Genomic DNA, 17861 nt, shown 5'->3' with positions numbered 1-17861 from the left:
CGGTGCGTACGGCCCGCCGATGCCGTGCACGGTCGTCGTTCGCCGAGCACGCCGAGTCTTGCCACATTGTTGGCCGACGAGAAACAATAGATGCCGGCCTGCCCTTCTCGCCCTCGGCCGAGCCGGCCTCCGGTCCTTCTCTCGTTCCGACGTCGACTCGATGCGGAACGCTGCCTTTGGGAATGGCGAGCCACCGATGCAGGCGCGCGCCGCTGGTGAGGAGAGGGGGGGGTGTTCCACCAGCTGCAGCAGCGATCCGAGAGCGCGCGCTCTCGTCTTATGTTAATCAGCACGCATTAAGGGGGGGAACGCATTATGCAGCAATTTTATGTGCAGACTTGCGGCGGGCCTCCGGTGCCGTGTAATAAGCGACGTATACGGGAATACATTACCGACGGACGGGCCGCCAGCGTGTAGAGCTCCGCGACGTTCGGCTTCGGGCAGTCTGCCCTCTTTTGCTTTCCTTTTGCGTTGTTATTGTTGTTGTTCTTGTTTTGCTTACAGCGTCCACGGGAACATCCTGAAGCCGTGCGGGCCGTTTGCTCGTGGCTGCTGCTGTACTGTGAACGGAACGCGACATTCCTCTCGCGTCCTCCCCTTCCTTCGCTTTTTGTTTGCTTTTTGATCCCGTCGCGAAAGACGAGCGAACGGACGAAACAAGGCCACGCGGCTTCTCTTTACGAGAGAGCAACGTCTCCTAATGAACAGCGTGTCGTTCATCAGGGGCTTGTTTCAGCCACTTTCAGTTTCCAGGTCATGCACTGCAGACCTTGGAAACCTGGATTTGTGGAGCAAAAAAAAAAAAGGAAGACGCACTGCAATAATCCGAGTTGCCAGAGGAGGCTTGTGTTGGGAACAATACTCTCACCGCATGGTGCGTAGCTGGAGCTGGTTTCTTTTTTAGTGTGATAAATATATGCTGTCGAAGTGATTAAAACTTTGCCGATGGTGCTCTTACGAAAAAGTTTTCATTCATAATTTTTCCGTCCCTGATTGCTGGGCGTCATTGTTTTATTTTTGCCTCCACTGCTGCCGCACCCCGGAGCTCATCTGTGCATAGAGCTTGGAAAAACAAAGAAAATGTATCGTTTAGCCTTGCTCTCTAAAGGGACAATAAAGGCAAATATTAAGTTAAGCTAAACTCATATATTAGTGCTAGAGAGTCTCTAAGGCGTCAGTATTATCGCGAACGGAACCTTAGTAATCGAAAAATTGAGGTAAATGCAGGACACGGTTACAGACTCGCCTGGGACATTCAAATACTCGCCCCATGACGAAGGCGCTGCTCATTTAAATTCTGTCACTATAGTACTCGACCACTCGTTATAAAGACACCATTGTATTGTATGATAGGACGAAAGAAAATGCTACTTGTCCTGTTCTCTTTAATTTTTAGAAAAAAGAACTCATTGACATTATTACCTTTCACAACGACGTGTGCGGCCGAAATGTTTCGTTCTCGTTTGACTCTGCGTCCGCCGCACTACCGCATTTCAGCAGTTTGCGTTATCACGTGGTGCTGCGCTGGTATTGCTGGCTCGCGGAACACGCACAAACTACAAGCAGCAGAAAATTGCATTTCCATGTGGTGGCGCGGGATGCTCGTACGGTCGGCACCACTTGACCAAAAGCAGCTGCGGCTGCGAATCCAGCGTTCCGTCTTGGCTGGGCTTCTCCATGGCCACGCATTTGCGTTTTGTACAAAAAACAGTGCCGCCCTCTGTCGGGCGCTGTTTTACTCACCGAAGGCAGCAAAGGGCGATGATGGCGTGTGCAACGTCACCTCTCTCCGGTTGGGTGGCGAGATCAAGCGCGATAAAGGCACTCCGACTCTTCAGGTGCAGTGCTCCCGTAAGCAAAGTCTTGTCACCAAACAAGCGTTGCGAGGTTTCTGGGATGGTATTTAAACCGTCCACGTCGACTTAGTATTTGCCTTTACTGTCCCTTTAAGAACAAATATCCTCTTGTTACTGTTATCTTGGTACAGCAGTGCTTTACTTATGGACAGGTTACCGCATTCAACGAAAAGTGCCCAGTGCTTTTAGGCTTCTGTACTGTGTATGCCTCTGCGCCGTGTTCGCGTCTAGATTTTTTTTTTTTGCGAATACATGTCTTCTTGTGCCATGCCGTTTGTTGCGGCTGAATAGCCTGCTGGCGTTTACGGTATTTACTTGCAGAACATTGCAACTTCAAGCTTCACGGGGCTTCTTCCCTTTGAAACTTGTTTCCGTAACTTCTCATGTGTGTGATTGTCCATTTCTGAACCCGGAATGTTATACTATGCACGTCTGTTTTCTCTGTGCTATGGGCAGTGGAGCAGCACACAAGGCTCGTATATCTTAAAACTTATGTAACCAAGCGGTGCGAGTGTGGAGTGGTAAAGTGTGTAAGTGTGTATGTGGCAATGAAGCAGGTCGTATGGAGGGGGGGTACTTAGACTGTTCCAGCAAAAGTTTCACGGAGCTATCGCATATGTTCCAGAAGGTCTCCTCATGCAAATTTTTGTGCTAATGGTTGAGACAAGAAGATACCGTGTTTTCCCCCTTTAGTCCTTCGCTCGGTAGAACATGTCATGACTTCTTTTGAGTTACAAGTTCGTTACCTCATTTATTACCATAACTTATACTGTACTGCTGTCCTATACGTATGGTGCTTCCTTCGGTCTTTCATCTTCGAATACTGAGTCATGCATTAAGCTTGCCCGTGTCACACGTGTAAAAAGAAGTCTACAGGGCATGGTAAGCATTTCGACCCATGGAGAAGAAAGGAAGGTGAGTGTCATTAATGTTCATTTTTCATTACGCGTTGTTTACGCTTTGATGTGACTGATTTCAGGCTCCCACATGTTTGCAGTAACGGGATATGCGTCATTTACCTTTTATTGTTTAATACAGTGCATTTCACCGTCAGAGGTGAAACAGCAGCCCACATATGGGGGCTTGAGCCATGTGTCCTCGGGCCAGCGGAGTTGTTCAACTTCGGTGCCCATAACAGTGGTGATGTAGTAAGGCAATAGCACACTTCTTTTCTCTGCTAAACATGATCCGAAATGACACAACATCTCAGAGACATTTATTAACGCAAACGAATGGTCACAGGCGGTTGCTGACCATGGCGGAATCCGGTAACACACAATGCGTATTGAACTACCTTTAGGCGCATAACCACATACATTATGGGGAATGAAGCGACAGGACTGTTGCCTGCAATCTGGACATATCTGCGCGACCTTATTGCTGACCTTTGTGTCTCCCTCCCTCGAAGGCATTCTAGATTTTCAAGTTCCCGCAAGCCCATATTTTCTGAGGATGAACGGCAAAACACTCAATAAGCGATGAAATGAAAAAGGACGGATAGAGCATAGAGAAGCACAACAGCTTGGATATATATTGCAAATAGAGGCCAATTTGACAAAGCGTTTTGATCGTAAGTGTCCTTTGCTATGGCCGTCCGCCTTCTCTAATCATAGGTGCAGCATCAGAATTGACTTGAATTTTTTTTTCTATAAATAACAATATTATCGTAAGAGCTTTCTGTTAATACGGTCCCAGGTGTTGCTGGAAGAAAAGAAATAAAGAACTATTCACAACAGGGCAGGCTAGTACAGGGACAGGCCTGGCATGCACTGACATTCCGGTCGAGATTAACAGGCACCAAAACTGCACTTCGCGCAAGTTGTGTAAAGCGTATAGAGCCTAGTCGACGACGACAGAGGATCGATTGGTCCGTCAAGATTAGGAAAATCCTGCGGTAATATGAGGCAGGGTCAACTGCAGATCGCGGGGAGAGGCCTCTTCCGTACAGTGGACATATAGAATAGGCTGACGATGACGTCGACGCTGAAGTCGAATCCTCGCGCAGATGGAAACATTGCCGTCCGAAGCACGGCTCACGAGGGACTATACTGCAAAGCAGTGTCTGGAGCGGTGACCGAGTGTGCCTCAGCCGTGCACGCGTACACGTGCCCACAGTGTGTATGCAAATAGGTCGGTGAGCTTGTGTCCCCGCGCAACGCGAGCATATTCGCCGGCGAAAGGACGTTCACCGCAACAGTGCGGGGACAACGCTGCCGATCACGCAAACGACCGCCTTGAGAGACAGTCACGACGCAAGCGTAAATCCGCGCCGGCCAGCCACCGCGAGGATCCGGACTACTAAAGTAGCGGTAACAACCGTGGCTCCGCTTGGCCGAGAAACTTGCCCAACGTCGAAGCCCGGTTTCGTAGCGGGTCCATCCGGGGGCCGCTCCTATGGTGACGCGGCGCCCCAGCAGCGAAGCTGCTCCTTGCATGTTCGCATACCGAGGGGAGAGCTGCATCGACATCCAACTCCACGTCGGCTCTGGCTGTCCTTCGGACTAGAGCACGCGTCTCTCCCCGACGTCGCCAGCCGCTGTCCTGCTGCGGTGTGAACGGGCATTGGAACGGGGCCGGCTCGAAGAAACGCAGCGTCGCGTTCTGTCGTGCGGTGGGCTCTCGTTTCGAACTTCCTGTAATGCCTCGTGTGAGTGAGAGGATGCCCGCGGAGTCGTACGGCCCTGCGTCTGTCTCTCTCCTTGGTCGTCTGCCGCGTGGTGTACGAGCTGCTTCGCTTCTGCTGTCACGCGTTGGACAGAGTCTTCAAGGAGGACACACGCGTTAAGCGCTAGCGACTACGCTTTAGTTTGGAGACGCTGTGCGGCGTTCCGTCGGAACGGAATGGTGTTGTTCTGATATGAATTCTTTAGTTGTGTGTCGCTCGTTGCCCGTTTGATTTGTGGGTGTGCAGATGCTGTCACCGCTGGACACAAAGCTGTCACCGCTGGACCCAGAGTAGTAGTATAATAGTCAAAGGTAACCGGAATTTATTGCTCGGGTATGGAAAACTGTGCCAGAAAATGCTGAATATTCAGAGCATATTGTTGTGTAATATCGCAAGGGACATTGAATAAGTATTCAACCAACGACTTGAAGTACACATTTCCCTGCCCGTATGTGAACCATAATTTGATTAACTATGTCACAACTTCGGCTACACTTCCCCTAAGTAGATGCTGCCACTGCGTTAAGAAACTAACTTGACACATACGTAGGAGGTTCCGTAGTCACCCAGATATACCATGAATTACGGGCATCATCACTCAAGGCTTAGCTACAACGTACTTGCATTTTGTATGTCGTGCTACACTAAAAGCGCGAGGCAATTTGTTACGGCAGTTGAAGTTATTCAGGGCCGTCCCCACGAGATTAGTATTTTTCGGAAGTTACACGCATGCACGCATGCGAACGCGCGCGTACGCGCTAATATACGTCCGTGACATGGTCTACGAACTTTTTGACCTGTTTGATTGGGAGCAATGAACTTTTGAGGTGGCAGGTAAGAAATCCACAAACTCCGGGAGGCGACACGACCACGAAACAAGCGAACACAGAAAGAAACCCGTAACGGACAAGACGAGCCAGGCGACCTTTTACGCGCTGGCCCGATCTTTGGAGTCGGGGTAACCGGCTTTCGTGTTTGTGGTTTTCAGGACCTGCCGCTTGCGTTTTACTTTGGTTTTTCTAACTTTTGACGGTGTTTGCCGGACGTAACGGCTATGTGACGTGACGGTAGGGCATACGTGTTTTTCTTGGATATGAAATGCGCAAGGCAGAACAAACCAGTGCACAATATCTATACTACCTGTTGCACGAAATGCAAGTTCTTTTTTCCCCACTGAAGCTAGTGAATTAACTCTACCTGTTGCCAAATGTAATATGCAGCAGCTGTTGGGAAATCTGGCCATGTTCAGTTGTGTAGGGGCGCCATCAAATGGCAAAATTTTCAAAATTCCTCCTTTTTCTTTCTCAGAATGGAATACCTTGACCTATGTGGCGCAGACTGGTACTGAAATATATCAAAAAGAAAATACACATCCAATAACATCATTCTTCACAAACGCCAGAGGATAACTTGGAGTTCCACACGAAAGCCCCATGCCCATATAGGTTTTTCGGATACTCAGCATATGCCATTTGCACAGAGCGTTTTACAGAAGCTGTCAACCTCGGTGGTTCGAACAGAAAAGAGAACAGCGTCTCACTAGGGGATGTCCTATTCAATGCGAAGATGGTCAGAACTAATTCGGAGTCCAACACCGCGGCGTCTCTCGTAGCCCCAGCGTCGCTTTGGGTCAGTAAACCCCACGAGTCAATCAATCAACTACACAGACCTTCTTTTGGCATCTTTCCTGTTACTCTAGATGGACCACTTGTTACCTCCTGTTCGAATTGCATCATCTGTCCAGCCCCACTTCCTCATCTTGTAACCAGAAGACAATGCACCGGACGCTGTGAGTGTTCCAGATGCATCACGTCCGCCCCTTCCTGAGGACGATGACTGCCGTCGTCACCGGGGGGCGCCCACGCCACGAAATAAAGACTGCTGAAACCTTAGCTGTTATTTCATGTTTGTTTGTTTGTTTGTTTGCCGTGGGATGTTGCCATTTAACAAAGTTGCCCTGTTCTTAATCGCGTCAATAATGTACCCTAAAACCGTTAGCTGTATTAACCATACTGCCGTACTTCCTGTATCTCGAAGTTAAGCCTATATTTTCCCGCTTTAGAGCTCGCTATGCGGTCCATTATTTGTGACGGCTTCGGGGTCTTATGGCACAAGAGCTATTTGCACGGAGTGCATAGTTGTGACGGTCAAGAGCTCTTTATAGCCATGCGAGTTTCGAAACACCGCTTCAAAACCGGGAATCCTCTAAAGGGTACTTTTCAGTAAGCTGTTTATTTAGCAATGAGTCAGGCATTTGGTTATAAAAAGCACCTAAAATCGCTAATCTCACTGACAAAGAAGGCACTGAAGAAAGATGTAGTTTTTTTTTCGCTGTAGTTACAAAGTGTGACAAAGATCCCATTTCGCTGTGTTCAAAAATCGGCGTTTATGGGTTAGTGTTTTGGCCCGTAGGCAACAAAGCAGCCAGGAGAAAGCTATACTCTCCAATCAGTGCGCCATAATTTTAAGAAGACTCCTGGCAATTTAGCGAGCAGGGTAATTATATAGTTCTCGTGGAGCTCAGGACTCCGACCAATCACTTGAGAAATTTAAGGATATCTACTACGAAGCTACGCCACCTCACCGTCCTTGTGCCCGTACAGTCATGCTTCATTGTCCAACAGGGGCTTCTTAAACCTTGTTCGACAGGCAAAGTGTGGAGTGGCACTGCTCACCTGTCCCGATTTATCTTCTTATTTTCAGGTTTGTGCCCTTCGACCCGTTTACCCTAAAAACGGTTTAAGAAGCATAATTCTGCAAGAACATTGCTTATTGTGTATAAATTTTGTAGATTTGGATATTTCAAAATAAATATCCACACACACACACACACACACACACAAAAAAAAAACCTAAGTGGCTCAAATAAAAGCGACCTGCACGGTTGGCATCGCAGGCTCCTCGCACTGCAGCAAAACGTGTCCAAAAGTGATCTCGAGCAGCGGAGCTTGGGTGCGCTTTAGGGGATGAAAACTAAGCACTTTTGCACGCTTTCGACTTGTGCTTCGTGCAGGGCTCTGAAAAAAAGAAATCTCGGGACAACGAAAAAGTAAGTGTTACAGGACACATGCTGGCTCCCAACTGGCTGCCTCGGTCGTTTGCGGCTGAGCGCGTGTCCGGTGGGCTTCTCTTTCTTTTGTTGTGTCAAGTTTTTTTTCGGGAGCGTTGCGCGAGTCAAGAAGACGACTTGGCTGCGCTGCAGGCAACTTCCCACGGAGCGCCGCTGTAGGTGTGTCGCGTTCCGCGGGCTGACGCAGAGTGGCAAGGGAGGACAAGAAGACACGCAATCCAAACGAATCTATATTTAAAAAAGAGATAAGGACACTTATACACGTATGAAGGGTAGCACAAACTCAAGCGTGAATGCGAGCGCTTCGAAATTCTTCCCTGTCAGCTTCGCGAGTGGCTGCCACAATCGCGTTACGCCGGCCTCAGCGAGTCAGCTCTCTCTCTATAATAGCGCGCATTCACTTGCAAATTACCGCCTTGTAGCTAAGGCTGTACGCTCACACCCCCCAGCGTCGGCCACGATCTCCCGAACTTCTCAAAACTTCCGCTCGCAGTCAGTTCCCCCATAACCTATTCACATGCAAATCAGCTCGCGCGCCTTCGATGCTTTTCAGATCGGCTTTCGCGTGGAGAGCAAGCGTAAGCGGCAAATGTCGACTTTCGAGTTGGCGGGCGGCGGGGTGCCCTCTTAAATCACAGCAGAGGCCGCAAGCGCGCCGATGGGTGTAGGTGTGTGCGTGTTTGTGCGTGTGTGTGTGCATGCGCGTGTGTCTATGCGGCGTTCGCCCGATCTTTCAATCACGGCGCGCCAGGTCCCGTACGCGACGCGCATATTTCAAGGACCATGCACGGCGCCATAAGGCACGCGGCGAGGCAAATCGTGTTTTCCGATCGTCGCAATTATACGCCGCTGCTCGCCGCCGTGCGAGTCGCGAGCTAAGTTCCGTGCAGCACGCACGAGCCGTGCGGAGGCGCAGCGATGTGGCGTTTGCGTGTCGGTCGAGTTGGTGGCAGCACGTGGCGAAACGCTTGGGATCCGGTTCACCGGTGATCACTTGTGACGTGAGGAATTTGACGGCACTTTCGCGTATCTGAAACACTCTTTGTACGAGCGAAAAATACACTAGATTTTGAATGCTGAGTACTAGTTGAATTATAAAATTCGGGCCACTTTTTTTTTCTTCACAACACTAGGCACTGAATTGGCTTCAAACGGCAGCTTCCGAAATTCATTACTTCACGAAAAGACTGTGCGGGAATGTGATGTTATGCATTTCCACCAGTTATGCGCATTTGTGCTCTTGCATGCCAGGCGTCTGGTAAGGTTGATGATGAGCTCTATGGAATTATGGAAGCTGAATGTACCGGTCCCAGGTGAACTATATCTATTCACTGCACCTTAAGTGGCGTCCTGTTATGGTTTTGCGGGGTGTGCACTTGTGCATTTAGCCTGCAAAAGTTCTTTGGCCGTCTGTTTTGTCGCTGTTTCGTTATACGTTTTTGTTACTTAATGAACCAGAAGATTTCTTGCCAGTAGGAAAATCCACGTGTTGCTGAGTCAGATATCATCTAGAGTTAACACAAACATCTTGTTCGATAAGATTTGACAACAAATTGAAGGGCTCAGATATATTCTTCAGAGACCCTTACATTAACTTATTCATTCCGCCAATAATGAGCGACAATGAAAATTTTGTATTTTTATATCGCCGTTTGCAGTTTGGCCCACTATATTCGTGTCACTTTCCGCACAAGATTCAATGCGTCACTTGTACGCAGTGCCACTGTGGCCGCGGTAATGAAGATGTACACCCGGCCACAAAATATTGCGGACTATGAAGTCTGTGAAAACGTTGAATGTTGAAAAGTTGAATGTCTCCGCAACCTCAAAGCGCAGCCATATATTTGAATTTCGGGCCTCGACTAGAACGTACTAACAACATTGTCTGCATTTTTACTTGGTGCTGCTACAGGCTGCTCGGCAATTGAATATTTTCTGAGATTCCATGGTCCGTAAACTTTTGTGGCCGGGTGTATAATACTTTGATGTGGAGTTCCCAGGACACGATGAAAGGAATAAAGGCTGGTTTATTGCTAGACCATCGACCACTCATTCCAAAAAGAAATAGTTGGCTCATGGATAGCAATGGAACGACAGAAAAGGGCACTTGTGGCTTTTGAAATCCTGTTGAAAAAACACAGAAAAGTTAGGCTCATTGTCGATCTCACAAAATAAAAGGAAATCTTGTTCAGTACCACAGGGGGTGCATGTGTAGTTCACGTTTGATTTTGGTTTACAAGTGTTATGTATTCTGTGATCTAGATATGTGTAGATGCGTCAATTCGAACGCAGACTATTGCGCAAGTGCCGGAATTCATTGACGTCGATCGCCGCAACCAACAGAGTCACCACGATAACCTCTACGGTTAGGTCTACCTCGGTATGCACAGCAGAGGCAGCGGCAATAGCACGGGCGATACGAGACGCCGACTTCAAGGGTCAGTCGGCTCATGTGCTTACAGACTCGCAGGCAGCGTGTCGACTCTTCACGTGGGGAATGCTACCGCGCAGCGCCCAAAGAACACTCGGCTCACGACTGGAGCTGGACCACGGCATTACGTGGTGCCCCGCGTACGACGGACTCGACGGGAACGAAAGGGCAGACCGCATAGCTCGAGGAAGCAACGACCCCGAGCAGCGGCCAGAACCCTAGAGGAACCACTGTCCGCAGTGTGCGACATATTAGAGAATCAGAGGAGGGAGAGACGGGCCTATTACCCCCCGCACTCCAAACTAAATAGAAGACAAGCACAAGGCTGGTGTCGCATACAAACCAATTCATGCCCACACTTAACGTCTTACACAAGAAGCACCCGACATATTACACGGACACCTGCCCGTGGTGCGGCGCAAAACCCACGCTGGCCCACATAACCTGGGTATGTACGGCTCGGCCAAGCAACGTCAACTCACCTTTTCTAAGCGTCACGGACTTCGTACGGCAGTGGGAGGCACTACTCGCAAGTGAGGATCGGGTGAGCCAATTGGCCCTCCTGGACCAAGCTCAGCGAGCCGCAAGAGCCAGCGGAGCCTTGGACTCAGGGCCCCACCCAGACCTGCCATAACTCCGATTAACTGATCAATAAAGTTTCTCTCTCTCTCCCTCTCTCTCTCCCTCTCCATCTCTCTCTCTCCATCTCTCTCTCTCATCATATTTGACTGAATCCAGTGCCTCTGAGTGTTTGTGGTGCTTTTAGATTCGCCTACCTTTCGAAGAACAGTAGCCGGCGGCAATAAAGGTGTCAATCTGTTCTTTAATTTAAGGTCAATGAAAAAGTATGTTATATCGATCGTCTGAGAACTTCCGTTGAATTGTTCGCGAACGTTTTACTTTGCTTCCAATGCGACACTTAATCAGCAAGTGCTTTGGTGACCTTTCAATATTCCAGATAAAAGCAATTTATTTTTGTGCAATTATGGACAAAGATACTAAGGACAAATTGAACTCTGGAGGTAAGAACCTGCGAAACATTGTGGGTAAGATTTGAAGTTTCTTTTGAGGCGTGATGCTTGGCATTGCTAATGAAATGTTGACACAATGTGTCATTTTTACGGGTGCTATTAAGCTATAGAAAACATTCTATGCCGCTATCCATCGTTCGACAGTCAATGCCACGTTCTATATACACATCGATTTTATTGTTGGGCCAACACGAAACAAGGATACCATAGACAACTTGACTGTGAAGGTTATAACCTAGTCAAGCTTTTCGGGCTATATTCGACGCCAGAGGCAGTGACGCCTTGCATTGCAGTAAACATATTTGTGCCATATGCCATCCTCGGGGTGTGACAAAATGAAAAGAAATTATGTGAATTTACGTGCAAGAAACTACGACCAGATTATGAGGCACATCGTAGTGGAGGACTATAGCGATAGTTCTGATCACCTGGCTTTTTTTAACGTGTACCTTATTGTAATATACGAGTGTTTTTGATTTCGCTTCCATCAAAATGCGGCCGCCACGGCCGTGGTCAAACTGACGACCTCGAGCTCAGCTGCTTGCCTAACTTGATAGCCACTGCGCCACCACGGCCGATGTCCGACAACACTATAAAGCAAATTGCGTGCCAGTGTACATGCTTCGTTGACCATCAATGTGCTCTGGGTACTTGTATCGGCCACTTAGACGGCACACCGTAATCGGAAGGGGAGATCCTTGAACCATGGCCGCAAAATTGCGTTGTGCACAAGTTATATGCTATAGAGCTGCGCACAAATCATTCGTGCACAAGAGAGTTTTTGGTAATTAGTAAAAACAACTTGACTATTAAAGGGATTGCGCCTACATGTGAGTGAACAGTGGTATGTGGGTTACTGCGCGAAGGCTCTCTTCCTTACTTTTTATTTTTTCTTTGCCCGTTTTCTCTCCAGAATCCAAGGGTAGTCAGCCAGGAGCAACATTTAGCTACCTCCCTGCCTTGCCTTCTCTGTTCGTGTTTGTCGCTCTTTTTTTTTTCATTGTGAAAATAAACTGGTTATAACATTATTTTCGCAGACCGCATAGCCGGGAAGTGACCTTGTATTGCAAGCAAAGCCAAGCGACCCCTTCAGCCCTATAGAAGCTGCTTGTGCTTCCCCAAGGCAGTATTAGCTCGAAAAGTGAACAAAGGAAAATACTTGTAAGTACCTTTTACGCAGTCAGTGTTTTGCCTGGACAACTTTCTTTTGCATTTAGAAACGCTTTTTCGCATATGCGAATGACACGTAGACATAGCTGGTACATATTATATACTTACAGATTCGTATAAGCAGTAGAGTACCTTTACACGCGTCATGGTAAATGTGTCCAGTACACTTGTACACTGTGTATTTTTGTATAGGTGCAGCCTTGTGTAAGACGTCGCTTTTTTTTTCAGGCCTTTGGAGACACTCCTACCAAGTGTGCACCTATCTGTGAAATCTCTTGCTTATGCTCCAATTTCGGTCATATTAAGAGTCTAGAAAAGTTATATCATGGAATGCTGTGACCGGGCGAAATCTCATGCTCTGAAAACGCAAATATCTATTGACAAATACCTATAGAAATTCTCGCTTTCTGTAGATATTTGCGCTTTCACGCCATGATGCCCCATCTGGTCACAGTGTTCGCTGATATTTTTCTTCCTTAATTCTTATGGTCATTATGAGCATAAGCAAGAGATGGCACAGATGAGGGCACACTTGGCATCAGCAACTGAGCTATCACAGAATGCCTAGCGGGCGACTACATAGGAGTCATCAGTTTTGATGTAAGATTATTTATTGTAACTAAATTAATGTACCCTCAAAGGCAAAACATAGTTCTTTTAGATTAGCGGGGTATTCACCGAAGTCTGATTTTACTTAAGTTGCGATGAGAGGTTGGCCGCTAGGGGATAAAATTAAGGCTCACCGTAATCTTCTTGAACCTCGAGTCGTAACTACGCTCCGTCAACTAATACGTCAACTTGATCGCGTAGGTGTCAATGCATTTTGGTGTGTATGCACCGTTTTTCTTCAGATAATGCTGCTAAAGACTCGTGGCAGTGAGCATTCAGCGCGGAAAAAAAAAAAGCAACGTCATTCCAGTTTATCACCAAACTGTTGAATGGCGCTGTGCAAAGGCAATAAAAAATTAATGCCGTCACGGGCAGCAAGTGCAGGAAGTTCGAGGTGGCGGCACCCGTTCTCCCTGCAGCTTTCGTTCTTACGACTTTTCCGCCTTGCCAAGCCTTAGCGCTGGGGAAGATTTATATCGTGACCGGTTGATGAAGATGATGTCGAAGGTTAGTTGGCAGAAGACGACACTTTTGGACTTCGCGACCTATCTACCATCTTGTCAGTTGTTCAACTCTTCCAAATGTTCTGATAAATACATTTCACGCTTCTCTTTTTACTGTAACACTTTTTCGATGGAGGCGCGGTGTGAAATGTCAGGTCGGCTACCATGATGGTCTGCTCCCGCTAGTTGCTTGCGCTCACCAGTTCATATAGTTGGAGCCAATCTTCAACGTGGCGGTTGTCGGTTCTGGAAAAGCTTCCAGGGTGGCGCGGTAGTACCAGAATGTTGGAGAGCGTGGATGGCGACGTGACCGAAGCATTCTCGCCTTGATATGACATGTAGCCAACGAGCACCCGTTGCGTAAAACCCTCTTGCTCTTGAGGCCGCAATGTCCACCAATCAAATGTTGCGCGGTAAAAATGAGCACGAAGTATACTTACAGAACATCTGTAAAGACTGTAGTTACTTTGGATGTCCCATAAGTGCAACTTACGAATCTAGTTATACCTAACATTATTTGTTTTCCTTCCCTTTAAGCATGTGGAAAATAAATTCTCCTCACCACGCTATAGCTATGGTTGGAGCGGATTCTGTTTTTTTTTTGTTCTCGGCATGCCAAGGATTGGCCACTGGTTGCCGTGGAGCATCAATTCGCCGATGATCAAGAAAGACGTTTCCTTCGTGGTTCGAAAATTTAGGTGCAAGAAAAACGAAGCGTTTATTAAAGATCAGTGAAACTGTCTCATCTGAGTCCTCTGTAGAGCTATTCATCTTTAGGGAGTACATTATCACCTGAAACTGCAGCCTCCGCTTTTGTGGCACCGAGAAGCATTAGTGGTGCATAGGTTATTGATTGTGAATTCCGCGAAGAGTTCAGAAGACGTACTATAGTGATGCCCTGTCGGAGGATTCACGAAGTAACCTTGAGGACACGCTTTAGTGATTCGGCCGTGCCTGTACATTGGTGCATGCTGCACCGAAATATCAGGAAAACTTGTCGAATATGTTGCGACCGCAATGCACAGCACGTCTCATCGAGGAGGTCATCGCGTCGCCTTCAAGATCCGTTAGCCTTGAGCAACAGGCTCTCGAAACGCAAACTGCCACGAGACCCAAGTGTTTCATCCGGATAAGAACTTATCCCGCAGAGCGCCCGCGAGAAGGCATTTTTATAACCCCCCCTTCCTCTTTAGCTTCTCGGTGCGCAAACTAATTAGTGCCATACTGTAGATGCATGTTCCTTACACCGTTATTGGTGTCATGGCATTGGTAGCACACGCGCTTTCACAGTGGCCCCCCCCCCCCTAAATCTTTAAGGCGTCCTTGAGCTCACGCCTGAATACAAATCGGCGTGCTACGATTTATAGGTAACACACGGCAGCCTTTACGGAGACCTTTATAGCCCCCCTCTCGCAGCAGGTGACGCAACGACTCATGGCAAAGGCAGCGACATACTTTTGGTTTTAATTCACGCTGGCTACCACTCCATGAGCACACGAGCAGTATTAGTTGCATGGGGTTACTGACGGTATCTCGCGTTATTGCGTTTATTTTCCTCAGTAACCCAGTGTTTTGGTTTCCGTTGCCTTCCTTAGGTTTCTTACAACATGGAACCATAGATTTATGTAACGACAATAGCTTATGGTGTTTCGTGTCGTGAAAGTTACCCATGAACGGCCAATGTCCCTCATGAGAACCCACGCAGAGAAACGTACCAAAAGCTATGCAGCAACGGAGCCAGCCAGACACCCCGTGTGCACATCGATTTACATAACAAAAACGTATGCAGCAAATATATGACATTAAGTGTTTGACCAAGATGTGGGCCAAACACTTCATTTTCAAAGGAATTTTGTTTGCTGTAGGATACATGATTTTTGGTAATGGCTGCTTGCCAGACAGAAAGAGATAGAACGTAAACCTTGAGGATTTATAGCAACAACATTTGTCGTTTCATTACAAATTTGGCATCCCTTGCGTGCTCAGCCTAATATAGCATAACGTATTCGCAGAAGGCCCCGAATAACTTTTGAGCGGCTCAGAAAGTTCGTAACGGCTGAATTATGAAAAGAAAATAGGATTGAGGCACCATCCTGAATGTCTCAAAGCAAAACACAACTTACACAGCTGAGTTGATTTGCTGGACTTTGAGTAGATTTGATGAATTAATAAGTATCTTGATGACATTGCAACGTACAACAAGGTAATAAAAGATGGCGGAGTGGAGAACAGCGGGTACCTTTTGAACATCTATAGCTTTTCTTGTTGTCTGCATGGAGGAGTCTGATTGGAAGAATGTTTCTGCCAGCAGAACCCAACGGAGTGCGTCCGCTACGGGCTCTAAGCGAACCTGATACCAGGCGCTCGGGCTCGAAAATCAATAAACACTTTTGTCCCCTTAGCGACTACTTTGCTCGAATTATTAGTTGAGATGGGGGCCGAAGAAAGGTAAGCGCTGGCAACGCCTTAGTATGTCTTGGTGTCTCGGTACAGTTGGTCTCATGGCCGTGGCTGTGTGTAGAGCCACAGTTGTTGGCTTTTGCATCCGCACCAGTGTTCTTCCTAAATGCACGAGAACCATGTTCGGAGTTTGACTCCCTCCATCGCACACGTAACACGAGTCCTCAACTTTCTCAGAGCGGAATGCCCAAGACGTACAGGCTGTAGAGTCTATACTGCACCCAACTCAGGGTGCAACTGCGCAAAGCTTTCGATCGAGCCATGCAAGCCTTCACTTTCGGAAACAAGTGCGTCTCACTGATCAGGTCACGGAACATCTGCAGCAACTTTAGTTGCAGCAACTTCGGCGGCGCGTCATGAATAGTCTCCAAATGTTCATCACTATAGTCTTCAGAATTTTGAAGGACTCCATTTAACCGAAGACATGCATCGTGTACTAGAACTAGGACCAAAATTCGCAGTCGAAATCGCAAAGACGAAGCACGAAGTCCTGTCGATTGCATGCGTCAAGTTTCTCGTCACCTTCCGGAGGTTGAAGTCGCAAGAATGAAATCTGAAGGCGCCGACGCGTTGAACCGATCTATAAGCATCATCTGTCAAAACAACTGTCAGGACGTGTAACCTCGTACCTGCGTCATATTACAATAGCCGAATCCTAAATAGTATTAGCTTGAAAACGCACAGGACATATTCTTGCAGATTTCTCAAGGGTGTACATTTTTTTCGCTGCAGTAGTCCCGCGCAGCTACTGCGGAACATCGCATTGTTGGGGCGTTTACTGCTACTTTACAGTCGTTCTGTCTATGTAACCAACGTTCTTCTTTACTGGGAATGAATGATCACAGTTGTTTTGTATTGATTCCTTGGTTTAGTTACGTGGCAACATTAATTTGCGTCTACTTCATTTGCCCCACTTTATATTGTGTTGCGCGCTCTATCTATGCACCAAAACGGCGGGATCCTGAAGGCAACGATGACCTCTTGCAAGACTTCGCATGACTTCCGTTGGCGCCTCTGGTATCGTAGTGATATCAAATTTTTGACATGCTTTGTTCCTCGATTGTGTTGGGCACGTTGCCCTGTAAAACTATAGCAACTTTTCCTCCTCACTAAATCAGTTGACTAAAACCTACTTTAACTAAGCCTTCTCCATTCTCTAAACGTTCTGCATGCAGTGCGGGTATTAGGTTTGTGGTAAGTAAAAACAGCGGGTTCCTTTACGTTGGGAAGCGCGTTATTACTGTAATCAATCATCGTCAGCCCTGGCAAGTTGACGCCTCTGAAAGATGCGGACTCCATCTCCGGCCGTACCTTGCGGCGCTAAACCTTCGCATAATGGACTCGCCTCGTCGCTGTATAGTGAAGAAACAGGCGCCGTGCGTTAGTTGAGATGCGGATTAGGTGCCGTGCGTGTTATGTTGAGGCGACCAGCTGCTGCTATACCGGTCGATGTTGTTCTGGCTATTCCGAGCTCTTGCTCACGCATATAACCTAGTTGCTGCTTGATGTAGCCGCGACATGGTGCATCGTTGTTTTTTTTTTGGGGGGGGGGGTGCGTTCCAGTCAACGGCTGGGTAGGCTAACTTGGACGCGTATTCGAACTAACCGCCTTAACCTGTTAGTGTTTCAGCAGACAGCACAAGACGCGTTGCATTCAAGTGAATACCAATGATTGCACGATTTCGAAATCGAGAAGTCCGAGATGCGCATGCTGAACGCTGTGCCTGGAACGCTTTATATAATAATAAATAAAGTTAAGTGAAAATATTGTTAACAGTGACCAAACATATCCGTCCTCTGACTAGCTTTTTAACATAAGGTATCAGCAAAAGCAAGGACCCATTTCCTAATGCAACACAAATGTAATAGTAGGTGAGTGAATTAATAGAATTTGTGCCATTAGTGTAAAATTTGGAAGCGCCACATACGTGACATTAGTAACTTCTTTTGGCCTTCTCCAGAATGCGCTACGCCTACGGTTCATAATGGGTCACCGAGAAGCTAAAATTATCACCTCGGTGAAGTGCATTAAGTTTGCTTCAAGCCGTTTTATTGCGATGTGAACT

This window comes from Dermacentor albipictus, chromosome 10 (genome assembly GCF_038994185.2).
Source record: "Dermacentor albipictus isolate Rhodes 1998 colony chromosome 10, USDA_Dalb.pri_finalv2, whole genome shotgun sequence".
In the NCBI taxonomy this organism is placed as follows: domain Eukaryota; kingdom Metazoa; phylum Arthropoda; class Arachnida; order Ixodida; family Ixodidae; genus Dermacentor; species Dermacentor albipictus.
The sequence above is the reverse complement of the archived record's forward strand: the minus strand, read 5'-3'. Positions refer to the sequence as shown.